The following is a 14,657-nucleotide window of genomic DNA, read 5'->3' as shown; positions in this document are numbered from 1 at the left end:
TTGAATGGATATACCACATTTTGTTTATCTACTCATCTATGGATGGACATTTGAGTTCTTTCCACTTTGGGGATGTTATGAATAATGCTGCTGTGAGCAATAGTGAACAAATTTTTACGTGGACATACGTTTTCATTTCTCCTGGGTATCTACCTAGGAGTGGAATTCCTGCATCGTATGATAACTCTGTTTAACATTTTGAGGAACTGCCAGACTGTTTCCAACTCAGTTGTACCATTTAACATTCTCACCAGCAGATGCAGTTCATTTTTGTTTTTGTTTTGGGTCCAGGATCCAGCCAAGGATCATACACTGCATTTAGTTATTGTGACTTTTTTTGTTTGTTTGAGATGGAGTCTCACTCTGTCTCCAGGCTGGAGAGCAGTGGCATGACCTCGGCTCACTGCAATCTCTGCCTCCCGCGTTCAAGCAATTCTCTTGAGTCAGCCTCCCAAGTAACTAGAACTACAGGTGCACACCACCATGTCCCGCTGATTGTTTGTATTTTTAGTAGAGATGGGGTTTCACCATGTTGGCCAGGATGGTCTCGATATTCTGACCTTGTGATCCTCCCGCCTCAGCCTCCCAAAGTGCTGGGATTACAGGCGTGGGCCACCGCGCCTGGCATGTTGTGACTCTTCAGTCTCTTTTTATCCAGAATAGTCAGTCCCCAGTGCCCTTCCTAATAGTGACCTATTTGAAGAGTCCAGGTCAGTTGTTTTGTAGGACATTCCTCAACTTGGATTTGTCGGATTGTCTCATTGTGGTTTCAGGTTAAACATTTTTGTCAGGAGTTCTTTATAGGTGATACGGTGTCCTCATTATGTCAAGTGGTACTTGATACCAGCTTGTCCCATTATTGGTGATTTGAAGTTGTGTCTGCCAGATTTCTCCCTTGTCAAGTTGATACCCTTTCCCCTTTGCAATTAATAAGTAGCCTGAGGGGTGATATTTGAGACTCGGAATATCGTCTCCTCAGCAGTTTGCATTCTGTGTTCACTGGTCATTCTTGACTGAATTATTACTAAGGTGGTTGTAAAGTGATTTTTTCTGTTGTCATTCCTTCTACATTTTTGATATTTCTTCTTTGAAGATGAGCCTTTAAAGAAATATGACTGAATTTCCTAATTTGATGTATAATAAGCATCTCTGCCATTATTCATTTCGATGCTGAAATGTGGCTTCTGTGTTCTATGAGCATCTCCTATTAGTCTTTGATCACCTCCCTACTTTGTGACAGACAAGATGGCTTCCATGCTGACCTTGTGTTTTCCTTACCTCAGTTTCCTCTGTTTATTATCAGGTATATTCTGTGAATATATATACACGCTTTTTCTTTCTTTTTTTTGAGATGGAGTTTTGCTCTTGTTGCCAGGCTGGAGTGTAATGGCATCATCTCAGCTCAACACAACTTCTGCTTCCTGGGTTCAAGCAATTCTTCTGCCTCAGCCTCCCGAGTAGCTGGGATTACTGGCATGCGCCACCACAACCGGCTAATTTTGTATTTTTAGTAGAGACGGGGTTTCTCTGGGTTGGTCAGGCTGGTCTTGAACTCCTGACCTCAGGTGGTCCACCTGCCTTGGCGTCCCAAAGTGTTGGGATGACAGGTGTGAGCTGCCATGCCCGGCGACGCATTTTCTTCGCCTGTTTTATTTTTGCCTCAGTGGTAGTTCGTATACCTTCCAAATCTCACTTGTAGCTTAGAGATTGTTCTGTTTCATTTTTCTACATTGGATTTTATTTTATGAATGTACCATAGTTCAGTCTCTTTTTGAAGGGTATTCAGTTTCACATTTTTTGCTTTTATAAATCTGACTTGAATGCATCATCTTGAGCTGTCATTTAACACAATGTTGGCTATATTTCTAGGACCATTTCTAGACGTGAGATTTAGTGGGTGAGGGGGATGTGCGTTTTCCAATTTCAGTAGTGCTAATTACTAAAAAAATTTGGTGCTGGTTGACATTCCTATCTAGCAGCGTTGAGAGTGCCTGTTTCTCTTCACCTTTGTCTACATAAAATATTACCAAACTTTGTTATCTTTGCCAATCCTCTAAGTGATAACATTTCTTTGTGGTTTAAATTGCCTCACTAGGCGGGGCGCCATGACTCACACCTGTAATCCCAGCATGCTGGGAGGCTGGGGCGGCAGACCAGTTCAGCTCAGGAGTTCAAGACCAGCCTGGGCAACATGATGAAACGTCTCTACAAAAATACAAAAAGGGCTGAGGCAGGAGAATCGCCTGAGCCGAGGTGGTCAAGGCTGCAGTGAGCTGAGATTGTGCCCCTGCATTTCAGCCTGGGTGACAGGGCAAGAACCAGTCTCTAAAGAATTAAAAAAAAAAAGGTATTCTAGAGATAAATGGGCAAAGTACATGAATAGATAGCTCATAAAAAAAGGAAATACAACTTACCTTTAAAAAGAATAAAACGTTTTTAAAAAAAAGATACTCAGCATCACTCATTATAATAAAAAGGTAATTTCATTTTTCTTTTTTTGAGACAGGGTCTCACTCTGTCACCCAGACTGGAGTGCAGTGGCTCGGTATTGGCTCACTGTAGTCTTGACTCCCTGGGCTCAAGTGATCCACCTCACCCTCCTACGTAGTGGGTCTGTAGGCGCTGCTGCAACATGCTTTTGGTAGAGACGAGGTCTTGTTGCTGTGTTGCCCAGGCTGGTCTTGAACTCCTGGCCTCAAGCAGTCCTCCTGCCCTAGCCTCCCAAAGTGTTGGGATTACAGATGTGAGCCACTTGCCTGGCCCAGAGTACTTACTGATAATGCTGAATGTATTGGTCTATTGGGCTGACTTCCTCAGGGATAGTCTCTAGTGACTCCTGTCTGAGCCAAACCTCTTCTGATTGCAAGTTCCAGAAGTTCATTAAATCCAGCTGATACAGAAAGGGAGATTTTTCAGAACCTGAGTGAAGCTGGGCCTCACAAGGACTGCCTTTGGGTCCAAGGCAGCTGTCCTTTCTGTCACTCTCTTGATTATGCAGCTGTTTAATTCTGTTTCTGCAGACCAGCTTTCTCTATTTCTCACTGGATTTGGAAGGAAATGGTTGTCCAGCTGCTGGCAACATGCCCTAAATTCCAGGAGAGAGAGAATGTTATTGTCCCATTTGGGTGAGGTGTCCCCCACTGGGCCAGTCAGCTGTTTGGTGCCAGGCTGTGGGGGCAGATGCAGGCAAGAAGTCTGGGCTGTCCTATTCTTGGATGTTAATTGACAGTGCAGAACCTTTCGCTGTATTCTCAGAGTTAGGATTATGCCTTCTAAGCACATTACCCTGAACCCTTGCCAGGTTGGTTTGTTTACTCAGAGGAAGAGCCTCCTCCCTCTCACCAACTCGTCTCTTCTCAGTGCTGTCTAGATGAGATGCTGTTAATGCAGGGTCTTCCCTCTACTCACCTCCTCCAGGCCATGCAGTTAGGCTGCGATGCTGAGTAAATGCAGTCCTACTCTTCACAACAGTGCTCTGGGTTCACATGACCCGGGGGGTATGAAGACTTCCTGGGGTACCCACACAAGGATAGTTTAAGGGAATTATTTTAAGTCATCCTCTATTACACCTCCTAAAATTAAGCTGCTGCAGAGCACACCTGGCTTAAGGGGGTCCTGTATGATGATCTTTCACTCTGAACGGAAGGCAGACCCTCAGCCATTCTTGTCCCACCAAGGGGTGTTGCCCTGGAGAGTGAAAACCATCCCTGGGGCAACGTGGGAATAAGTGCAAATATTGGTAACATTGAGGAAGTGTGTGACTCTAATGACTGACATTTTTTTTTCCGCAATTTAGAGGTTTTTAACAAAACTGAAGGAGGAGCCAACTAAGTTGTCATTTGATCATTACAAATAATTTTGTTTTTGTTTTTGTTTTCGTTTTGAGACAGAGCTTCGCTTTTGTCACCCAGGCTGAAGTGCAGTGGTGCATTCTCATCTCACTGCAACCTCCGCCTCCCTGCAACCTCCGCCTCCCAGGTTCAAGCAATTCTCCTGCTTCAGCCTCCCGAGTAGCTGGGATTACAGGTGTGTGCCACTATACCTGTTTAATTTTTGTATTTTTAGTAGAGACAGGGTTTCTCCATGTTGGTCAGGCTGGTCTCGAACTCCTGACCTCAGGTGATATGCCTGTCTCAGCCTCCCAAAGTGCTAGGACTACAAGTGTGAGCCACCATGCCCGACCTAAAAATAATTTTGATAATAGATCACCACATGACTTTCAGTTATAACTCAGGAGAAACTTCATTCCCTTCTGTTTATGAAAACAAGGTTTTTGAGTGCTTATATCTGTAAAAATAAAAATGGGAATGGAATTTCTGTTGAAATTATCTTATTTTAATAGTAAGCAAGATTTATCCATTTAAATCTGAACCAGCTCGCTCCCTCTAATTGTGACGCATTCTTTTTGTTTTGAGACGGAGCCTTGCTCTGTCGCCCAGGCTGGAGTGCAGTGGCGCAATCTGGGCTCACTGCAAGCTTCGCCTCCTGGGTTCAGGCCATTCTCCTGCCTCAGCCTCCCGAGTAGCTGGGACTACGGGTGTCCGCCACCACGCGGCTAAGTTTTTGTATTTTTAGTAGAGATAGGGTTTCACCACCTTAGCCGGGATGGTCTCCATCTCCTGACCTCGTGATCCGCCCACCTTGGCCTCCCAAAGTGCTGGGATTACAGGCGTGAGCCACCGCGCCGGGCCTGCAGTACATTCTAAGACAGATTTTCTCATACTTTGTTTTGGTCAAATATGTACTAACAGTAATTGTAATAATTCAATCTAGAATAAAAATATTTCTAACACTTAGAGTTTATGGTCACAGGAAATTTAAACAAATTTCAATTTTAGAGTGTTACAGAGAATTATGCATGAGCAAAAGGAGACTTTCATTCCTAAAGCTGTATGAGGGTAAATTTTAGGGGTAACGTTGTGGGTATGGGAGTGGAATGGAAATATGCGTAGAAGCAGAGGTATCTGACTGTTGTATAGATGTGTATTTTTAACCAGATGAAGGTGGGTGTCCAACTGAGTGGAATTTACATCCCATTGGATACCTTTAGAAGTGATTTAATAATTTAGCTAATATTTTTAACAATAGAAACCATACTTTTTGCAACTACTTAAATTTAAGATGAAAAATGTTAGGTATTAAGCTTAGATATGCATCGATGTAAATTTTTTTTAGGTACACAAGGGTAAGAAGGGTTGAACCTGGCTACTTTACACTTGTCCTTGTGAAGCAGTGCCTACTTATCCCTCGCTTTGCTCTGTCAGCCAGGTTCCCTTTCGGGGTCTGACTAGCTTTCCCTCTCCTCCTCGGCCCCTTCATCCAGGGTGACTTTGCTGTGAAGCTGCTGGGTGAGGTGAAGGTTGCTGTGGCTTTGATAACACTGGCCAGCTTTGGTTTATTTATCTGCTTTTTTCTTCCCTTCATGTGTGTGGCCTTGGGCAGGCTCCCCTGCTTGTCTGACTCTGAGGTCTGTTCATCCCCACATCTTCCTTCTGATTTTCCTCATAGTCAAAAGCTTTGTAAACTTCTCACTTTCTGTCGCATTCGTCTTCAATAGCTAGAGGTTATACCTGGGGCTATAAAAATTGGTTGCTGAGAAATTCTGATACTGGCTGGTCCCAGTGATTTAATACATCCATTTGACATTTTAACTCCACACCTCCTAAGTTGGGTCACTATTTAGTACCACAAACTGCCTATGTCGGGTTGGCTGAGAAGCGGTGCTCCGTCCTTAGCGCTCCTCTTGTTGGGTTCATTGGCCGGTATCTTTGGCTCCTCAAGGACTCCCTAACCCACCGTCTTCAAGGAGTCGCATTAATTCTCTGTTATTCTGGACATTTAATTAGTGTGCAGAAGCACACACTATTCGGTGCTGGATCCTCAGAGATGAATCATGCTTAGGGTCATGTTCAGGGTGTCTCTCCACTTCTTAGGGTTGATAGACCACGTGGCTAGCAAATGACCTTGTTATTGAGGAATTCTGCAGTTATCCTTCACCGGTTCTGATCTGGAAGCTCTGTGTGACTGGCGGGGTTTGGTGGCTTTAGAGGAGGCTGCCCGGGTGTGTGTGGTGGAGGGAAGCCTGGCTGTGGCTGCTGTTCTGGGAACCCATGTCATCCCTTGGTGGTAGCAGGTCAGGCCCTGTAGCCTGGAGGGCAGCAGCAGCTGAATCTCGCTCTCATGACGTGAACAAGAGCAGTGAAGGTGGCTCAGCACCTCCAGAGGTAGGAGGGGCGTGGGACAATCACTTTCAGTCTCCTCTGCCATCAGCCACTGTCACTTGCATAAGCTGGAATCAGGCCTCCTGACCTCTGGGGCTCCACGGTGCCCGGGTGTGGTGCTGCTGCAGGATGTGTTGGGATGGGCAGGTGGGGACCTGGGTGCTGCCTGCTCAGGGTCCCAAGGCTGCTGGAGCTGACTTCCCGGGGGAGTCTGCTGCAAAACCCGAAACGGGGCCCGGTGAATGGTCAGGAAGAGCATTCTTTAGGTCGTATTTGAGTTCTGACACAGCCCTCCTGGGACATCCTGCCTTCTCTTGTTCCAACTTCATCTATGACATAGATTAGTCATGGTCACATGGCTGTACCTCAGGGCCAAAGCACAGGTCTCTACGATGCCTAACATGTACTAGCCAGATTGGAATCTTTGCTGACTCCAAATATCACATTCCAAGCTGCCCCAGGCTGTGAGAAATGGTGGTGTTGCCTCCCAGTTGGTAGAGAAGGTTTTAGGAAGAAGCCTTGGAAGGGCTGTACAGTAAAGCAGACGGAGTTAGGGACCTGGGTTTTCCAAGGCAGGGAGGGAGAGGCTGAGGCTGTGTGGGCTGTACCTGGTGCCTGCCTGAAGGGCCAAGGAAGTAAGTGGGTACACAAATTGGGGTGGTTTCTGAGGGCATCTTGCCAGGCAGAGAGCTCAAGTCCCTCATCTCAGCTCTCCTAGGGAGAGGGGGAGAGCAGGGAAGGGCAGCTAGGCTAGGGTGGAAGAGGCAGGCTCTCCTGGTCCAGGATTCCAGCTGTACCAGGCTTAGGCTTCAGTTGTGTGTGCAGCCCTGAGCTCAAGCATGGAGGCGGCGTGGTTGCTCAGCTCAGCCTCTCGTCGGAAGGCCTGGCACCAGTTCCGGAAGTGCCTCACCACTAGAGAGGGTGGGGAAGGTCAGATGCTCCAGAATCAGTTCATACCTGGGAGGCTCTAAGCCCATCTTCCCCTCCCGCATCCCCCCTGCTTAGGCCACAAAGCCTCTACGTTATGCGGCAGATTAATTTGAAAATTGAATTGCAGCTGAATGAGTTGATGTCTTCAAAGTTCAGTGGTGTTTGATTAGAGCCATCCAGAGACTAGATTTGCTCCCAGGAAATGGTTCTGACCAAATAATTAAAGTGAATAAAGGTTAGATTTGTGTTTCTGGCCAAATCTGTGTTGCATTCAGCATCTCCAAAACATGAATTTCATTAACGGTTCATGAACTAGCATTAAATTACTTACTTTTTTTTTTTTTTTTTTTTTTTTTTTTTTGAGACGGAGTCTCGCTCTGTCGCCCAGGCTGGAGTGCAGTGGCGCGATCTCGGCTCACTGCAAGCTCCGCCTCCCGGGTTCACGCCATTCTCCTGCCTCAGCCTCCCGAGTAGCTGGGACTACAGGCGCCCACAACCGCGCCCGGCTAATTTTTTGTATTTTTAGTAGAGACGGGGTTTCACCGTGGTCTCGATCTCCTGACCTTGTGATCCGCCTGCCTCGGCCTCCCAAAGTGCTGGGATTACAGGCGTGAGCCACCGCGCCCGGCTAAATTACTTTCAATTAGTTGTCATTCTAATTAAAGTTGAGTTACACAGAGCAGCCTTTGTTTATACTTGGTGGCTGTTCCCTTGCCTTCTCTGGAACTAAGTCCTCTTGATCAAATGGTCATTTGGAAAGTTGGTTTTATAACTTTGTGTCCCCCCACCCATCACTCTGAGTCAGGACCTGTTCCTCGAGCTGAAGGATGTGGGTGCTCACTGCATCAGGAAGGCTTAGGGAGCACTGCTGGCTAGATTGAACCATGGGACTTGCAAAAAGCAATCTCATGGCTGTGGGAGAGGAAGTTAAGGAGTGTTTAAGGCAGGCCCCCCAGCCCAGGCAAGCTTGGGCAGGCCTTGGGGTGCCAAGTGAGGCATGGTCTGCCCAGGTGGGACTTGGGCAGGTTGGGAGAGAGGTGTGCTGCCCCTGCGACGTCATGACCTAGCTTATTCTGAGTCTTTATGCCTTGGGTATGGGTGGCCTTGCTCCTGCCAAGGGGTAGATCTGAGTCCTCATCAGGGCCCGTCTGCAGCCTCAGTCTCCTGAGAGCCAGCATTCCACGCTCCTGTCTAGTGGCCACAGCAGGAGGGGCTGAGGAAGGACTGAAATCAACCACTGTGTCCCCCTGCAGGACTCACCCATAACTTGTCATCCAGCATATTTTTTCTGTTTTCTCCATTGATTGTGGATGTGACACGTTATAACCAAGACAGAATCTCTAAGCCAGTGTGGGATTCTGCAGGGTGGGGTACTTCAGGCCCTTCAAACCCAGGATGCCAGAGGTGAGCTCGCTTTCTTTGGCTCTAGGTCTGAACAGAGGTCAGAGGTGCCAACCACTTGTCCCACCTTTGCCATCAGTGGCCCCTGAAGCACAAATCATTCCTTCTGCAGTGTGCTGCGCAGTGGAGACACGGAGAAAGGCGACACTGCTCCTGGCCTCCTGTGCTTGCAGAATGATGAGCAGTCAGAGGGCAGCAGAGCGGCCCAGTGCAGGGCCAGGCCCTGGGAAGGCGAGAGGAGTGGCAGGGAAGCGCCCGCTGGGACGCTGTTGAACGTGCACCTCACGTGAGTAGGTGGTTTCCACCAGAGGACATGGGGAAGGCACGCACTGAGGTGTGAGGGCATCTCGGGTGCGCCTGGGGGGTCGGGGAGAAGAGAGGAAAGGCAGGATCCAGGATGAGAGTAAGAGGCTTAGGCCTTCTGGAGCACCTTCCTGGGGCTGGGCCTGAGAGCCGGACTCTGACTGGTGAGCAGGGGTGTGTCGGGGCTAACCACCCGATCCAGCAGGGATGTTTTTGTGTTGGTTTGGTGCTTTTGAACCTAATGGAGAGGAAGAAGACTCACAACAATTGATAATTAAGAGTTGTTATGAGAGCTGATGGGGGCCGAGGACACGAGAGGAAGGAATGGATCCCAAGGGTGCGAGGAAGGCAGAGTGAACCCAGCGTGACAACTGCCCATCCCAGTAGAGGGGAGGAGGCCTCTGGGGTACCCCCAGGATGGTGCAGCTTGGCTTCTGGGTGAGTGGGGAGGGGAGTACAGAACCTAGGGGTAGACAAGCAGGCATGTTTCTGTGGAGAACGTGGGTTGCCTGCGGGTCCTCTAGGTGAGGAATCCCATAGATTCGGTCTGGGGGAGAAGGTGAGGGATCTGGACTGGAGTTAAAACTCGAGACCGAATATACAAGTGGCTGCGGAAACCAGGGGTGTCTGCGACATTGTTCAGAGGGTTGTGTGGGAGTGAGGAAATAGAAGGGGGGATAACCAAGACTGAACAAGGTGGGTGGAGAGGAAGAGAGCAGCGAGGCTCATGGAGTGTGTGAACAGAGGAAGGCGGACACGACAGAGAGCACACTTCGCGTTCTGTTCGTGTAAAAGCCAAAACCGAACCAAAGTCTTCGGTGGTGACAGGAGGTCAGAATCGAGGCCGCCCTGTGGGAGTCCCTGACAGCAGCAGGTCCCAGGCCGACTTCTGAGTGCTGGCAGCAGCCCAGGTCTTCCTCCAGGGGTGGCTGTGTGGGTGTATACGTGTGCACGATGCACTGAGATTTTGCACTTTATTGGAAGTAATAAATTTTAAAAGTGTTAAAAATAAGAAAGGAGGAAAGCAAGGAAGGAGGGAGGGATAAAGGGAGGGAGGAAGGGCAGGAGGGAAGAAAGAAACCAGGAGGAATGGTGGCAGGAGAGGAGGTGGTTTCGAGGACGAGGATGACGGCCAGTGTCGCTCACACGCCTGGAGCTGAAGCCACTGCGCCGGCTCTGGAGAGGCCTGTGGCCTTGGAGGCTGCCCCGCAGTCCTCTGGGTTCACCACTGGTGTGTGTCCCTCACGCTTTGAGTGAGTGGTGTGGAATGGACCCTAGCGTTAAATCAGGACATGGAGGAGCAAGAGCCGCTGGGGGATCCCGTGCCCGAGAAACCCCTCAGCTCCTGGCGGTGCCAACGGCCGCGTCTGTGCTTTCCTGAGTGCCCTCCCTGGCAAATCTTTGTGTTTAAACCTGATAATGTTTAATTAAAAAAATGTAATTACTAACATTTGATTAAAAAAAACTTCCTTCTATTTTAATGTGAGAGTTTCCCATGGAAACCACTTCAGCTTTGGCGTGGCGAACGGCAGCTTTATTAACGGAGCCATCTGCAGGCTTTCCTCACAATCTGTCGCGTTGCCCATGGCTTCCAGTGCAAACACCGGTGATTGTGATGCAGGCTCCAGCCAGTGCTCAGAGGGGACGGCCTTAACGGCGCTCTGATGCGGGGACAGCTCATCTCTCGTTCTCTTATGTGCAGAGCTCGCCAGGATGTCTCTTCCCTTTGGACTGGGTGTGGGCAAGGCCTTCATCCTCTCTTTTTCCTTTCTAGACCTAGGAGATGGTGCCTCTTCTGCACAGAGAGCACCTAAACTCACCTCCACTCACTGGAAAATGCTTTCATGGGAGGCAATAATTCTCCCCCGTGAGTGAAAACTGTTTCCTGAGGCCTTCTGCACCGTAGCCAGAGGTTAGAGCCCTGCTGTCAGATTCCTCACTGGCCCTCCGACAGGCTGCCTGCCAGGTGGGGATGGAGGCTCCAGGGTCTTGGGGAGGGCTGAGTCCTGTCTGGGGGATTCTTGGCTCCGCTCAGAGTTAATCATCTTCTCCATGGAAATGTCCAAGCCTGGCAAACATTTCTGCTAGTGATTCTGGTGAGGAGATGTTCACGGGCAGCACAGGGCAGGCCACATTAACACAGATCTTGCCGACAGAGCCAGGACCTGTCGCTCTCGGAGAAAGCCTGGTCACCTCATCTCAGTTCGGGAGCAGTCTTGAGAGGGCTCTGCTGAAGAAAGTGAAATTCTGCTCTTCCTTTCCATTTGATTAATTCTGAATAAGGGAAGCTGACTCAGCCCAGACACCCGAGGAAAGGCGGAGGCTGGATGGCTTCAGGAGAGGGCATCTGAGGAGGAGTGAGTACCAACGATACATCAACCAGAAGCAAAACAAGGAGGGAGAAGGGGTGCTGTGGCCCCCGCGGTCGGGGGAGAAACACGGAAAGGCTGTCTCCGCCTTGCATGCGTGCCAGGAGCATGGGGAGCAGCGTTATGGATCAACCAACCGTCATCAGAGGGGCAGACCAGAAGATGAATTCTTAGTGCTCCCTGGTCTTCTTATCCCTGTGGTCCCAGACGCTGAGCTTCACAGTCATACCCCAGACTGACCCTCCCTTGCCTAGGCTTCCCTCATGGCCACACCGTGCTAGGAGTTCTCCCGCAGGGACCTGTGATAGCAAAGTGGGCGCTAGAAAGCCTGTGGGCACCCCGCGGTCCCACGGTCCGCACTGCCCCCTCTGACCTGTTGGGGGAGCACTGCAGGTGCACAGGTGCAGGGAGAGTTTCAAAAGGCTTTGTGGTAGTAGGGCTTATTTTCTTCTCCATATTGCCTTCAAAAGCATACAAAGAAGGTAAAGTTTCTACATCATTATGTAAATTTTTTGAGACAGGAAGTTGCAAAAATAGTAGAGTCCCATGAACCCTTCCCTCTGCTTCCCCCAGTGGTGACATCTTATGTAACTATAATGAGACCAGGAAAGTGACATTGGAAGGACACAGCAGTCCAGACCACAGGCTTCCTTGTTTCCAGCAGTTCGGTGTACACTCTGTGGAATCTGACCCCACATGTAGACTCATGTGGCGGCCACCCTACCCATCGCTACCGCAGAGGAATCCCCTTGTGCCGCCCCTTTGTAGTTGCCTCCTCTCCCTTCCAGCCCTGTCCCCTGAAGTCACTAGTGTGTTCTCTGTCTCTGTAGTTTTGTCATTTCAAGAGTGGTGTATCAATGGGATGCAGTTTGTAAACTTTTGAGATGGGCTGTTTGTCACTGGTGCTCCTGCCCGTGAGCACCATCGCGTGTGCGTGTGTCCACAGCCCTTTTTCTTGCTAAGTAGTATTCGACTGTGTGGGCTGCACGTCACTTGGTTTTTCTGTGAAGATTCCAAGTGGCAACATCACTTTTTAAATATTGAGATTCAGCCTTTTGGAGTGTTGATTCTAGAATTTAAGCAATGGGTAGATGGTTTCAGTAGGTGACCAATCCAAGATTCCTTAGGAATAATTTACTTTGTACATTTTCCATTATACATTATAGCATCTAGTTACAATTTTCTAATTTTGAGGGAACGTGACTTTGCTCTAAACCAGTTCCAAAATATACAAAGTTTGTTTTTACAACCTTTCTAGAGTGTATGCTCCGTGAGGGCAGGGGCTACTCTTTCTCATTTTGGGATTCCTTGCTGAGCCCCACACAGTTCCTTGCCCTAGGCAGGTTCTTAATATATATATCTGATGAATGGGTGCCTCCTTTAGATCCTCAGTTCCACACAAACTCCCCAGGATTCACACTGGCTGCCACTTTGAAGGTGGTAGCAACACAATGCGTGTTTCTTGCAGAGAGACTAAATTCCGTAGAAGAGGAGCTGCTGTAAGGCATCTGACTTACATTTGTCAATTGAAACAGAGCTCTACGGTGACGGCTCCAGCTTCTGGTTTCCCTGCTTCTAACCAGGTTATCAAGTCATTCTAACCCAGTGTCGGCCAAACGGGCATCACTGTTGACAGTGGCAGGCTCCGGAGTCTCCTGTGATCTTTCCTAGGAGGCACAAGGGCTTGGTTACTGTGATCAGTCAAGCATGGGATGGGATGACCAGGCTTTGCATATTAGGAAATTCCTTTTCCTCCCTGAGGCCCTTTCCCTTTCGTCGGGCACTCACTTTCTTCTCAGTGCTTTCAGTGAGATCTGATGAAAGGACACCCTGTCAGGAGTCGATGTCGGCCTCTGGAATCGATTTTGTTGAATCCCACTGAGATAGTCATCATCAGCAGTGGTCCATATTCATTTGTCAGTGGATGGCTCCTCAGGAAAATCTATTTTCAGGCCTACAGGATTATGTTGCTAAAAGGGAGAAGAGACGGAAGATCAAAGTTCTATGGCTGAGCATGGAGTTGGCCCAACCTCCCAACACTTGCAAGTGAGCGATGGGGAACGAGGACGAAGTGGAAAAAGCACTTGGCCAATGATGGAGAGAAGCTGCCACGCTGAGCTCAGTGAAATGGAAATTGCCCAAAGCCTGGAAAATAAGGTAGTGGTGTCTTCACACCAATAGGTTTAAATTGAACATTGGGGAGTAAGGACTTGTGTGCCCAGAAGGCAAGAAGAGCAGGCATTTGCTGGCAGCAGGTGCCACAGTGAACCAGCCTGGCGGCTCCTCTGCCCCATGCTATGGTTGTAGGGATAGCAGGGAAGGATTTGTGCATAAGCCCCCCTTCAACTCTGACACGATTCAGAGTCCAAAGCCTCATCATCACCTTCTCTTCTGCCAGTCTTAAATTCTTCTATTGGAAGTTTAACCGATTTCATTCTTACTAACAACCATTGTTATTTTACAGTGCATATAACCTACAGCAGATGAGCATGGCAGCTGGCTGCGCGGACTCTGGAGATGGGAGTACCTGGCTTCAACTCATAGCTCAGCCAATCGGCTTCTCTGTACCTCAAGTTTCTTCATCTGTGAAATGGAGATAATGGAATTTAGTATTTTGAAAAGATTGAGTTAATACATGTTAAACACATGAAGTGTTAACTATTTTCATTGAATAGCATTTAGTCATGGGGCTGGACCATATTTTAATCATTGAGCACCTTGCTTTTATTTCAGCCTACTTCTTCATGTTTTTGTCCTTTGAGACATAGAAGTGGTGCCCTATAGGTTTTCTACCAGATTTCTGAATTGTTAAGTTGTTTATTTTCAAGTTAAGGATGCTTTTTGAAAAACTGCATTCTGGCCAGGTGCAGTGGCTCACGCCTGTAATCCCAGCACTTTGGGAGGCCGAGGCGGGCGGATCACGAGGTCAGATCGAGACCATCCTGACTAACACAGTGAAACCCCATCTCTACTAAAAATACAAACAAAACAAAACAAAACTGCATTCTATTATCACATTTTAAATTTTTTTACTTATTTTTTTGAGACACAGTCTCGCTGTGTTGCCCAGGCTCATGTGCAGTGGCGTGATCTCAGTTCACTGCAACCTCCCGCCTCCCAGGTTCAAGCGATTCTCATGCCTCAGCCTCCCAAGTAGCTGGGACTACAGGTGTGCGCCATGAGGTCTAGCTAATTTTTGTATTTTTAGTAGAGATGAGGTTTCACCATTTTGGCCAGGCTGGTCTGGAACTCCTGATGTCAAGTGATCTGCCTGCCTCTATCTCCCAAGTTGCTGAGATTACAGGCATGAGCCACCGCGCCTGGCCTATTATCACACTTTAAAAATTAAAATAATTGCTTATGAAATATCTAGTCGTCACAATTCCCCAATTGTCTTAATGTTTTCTACCATTCGTTTGAATCAGAATCCAAC

The 14,657-nt window shown here is 48.3% G+C and overlaps 1 long non-coding RNA gene across 1 annotated transcript; it reads left to right on the top strand.

Annotated features, from left to right (window-relative positions):
• Nucleotides 1-8,847: 8,847 nt before the first annotated feature.
• Nucleotides 8,848-14,280, top strand: LOC139357821 (uncharacterized). Its single transcript, XR_011611650.1, has 2 exons — nt 8,848-13,381; nt 13,689-14,280. It is a non-coding gene; the product is annotated as an uncharacterized lncRNA (long non-coding RNA).
• Nucleotides 14,281-14,657: the final 377 nt, after the last annotated feature.

This window comes from Macaca nemestrina, chromosome 13, assembly GCF_043159975.1.
Source record: "Macaca nemestrina isolate mMacNem1 chromosome 13, mMacNem.hap1, whole genome shotgun sequence".
In the NCBI taxonomy this organism is placed as follows: Eukaryota; Metazoa; Chordata; class Mammalia; order Primates; family Cercopithecidae; genus Macaca; species Macaca nemestrina.
This window is presented reverse-complemented; position numbering and strand designations above follow the sequence as displayed.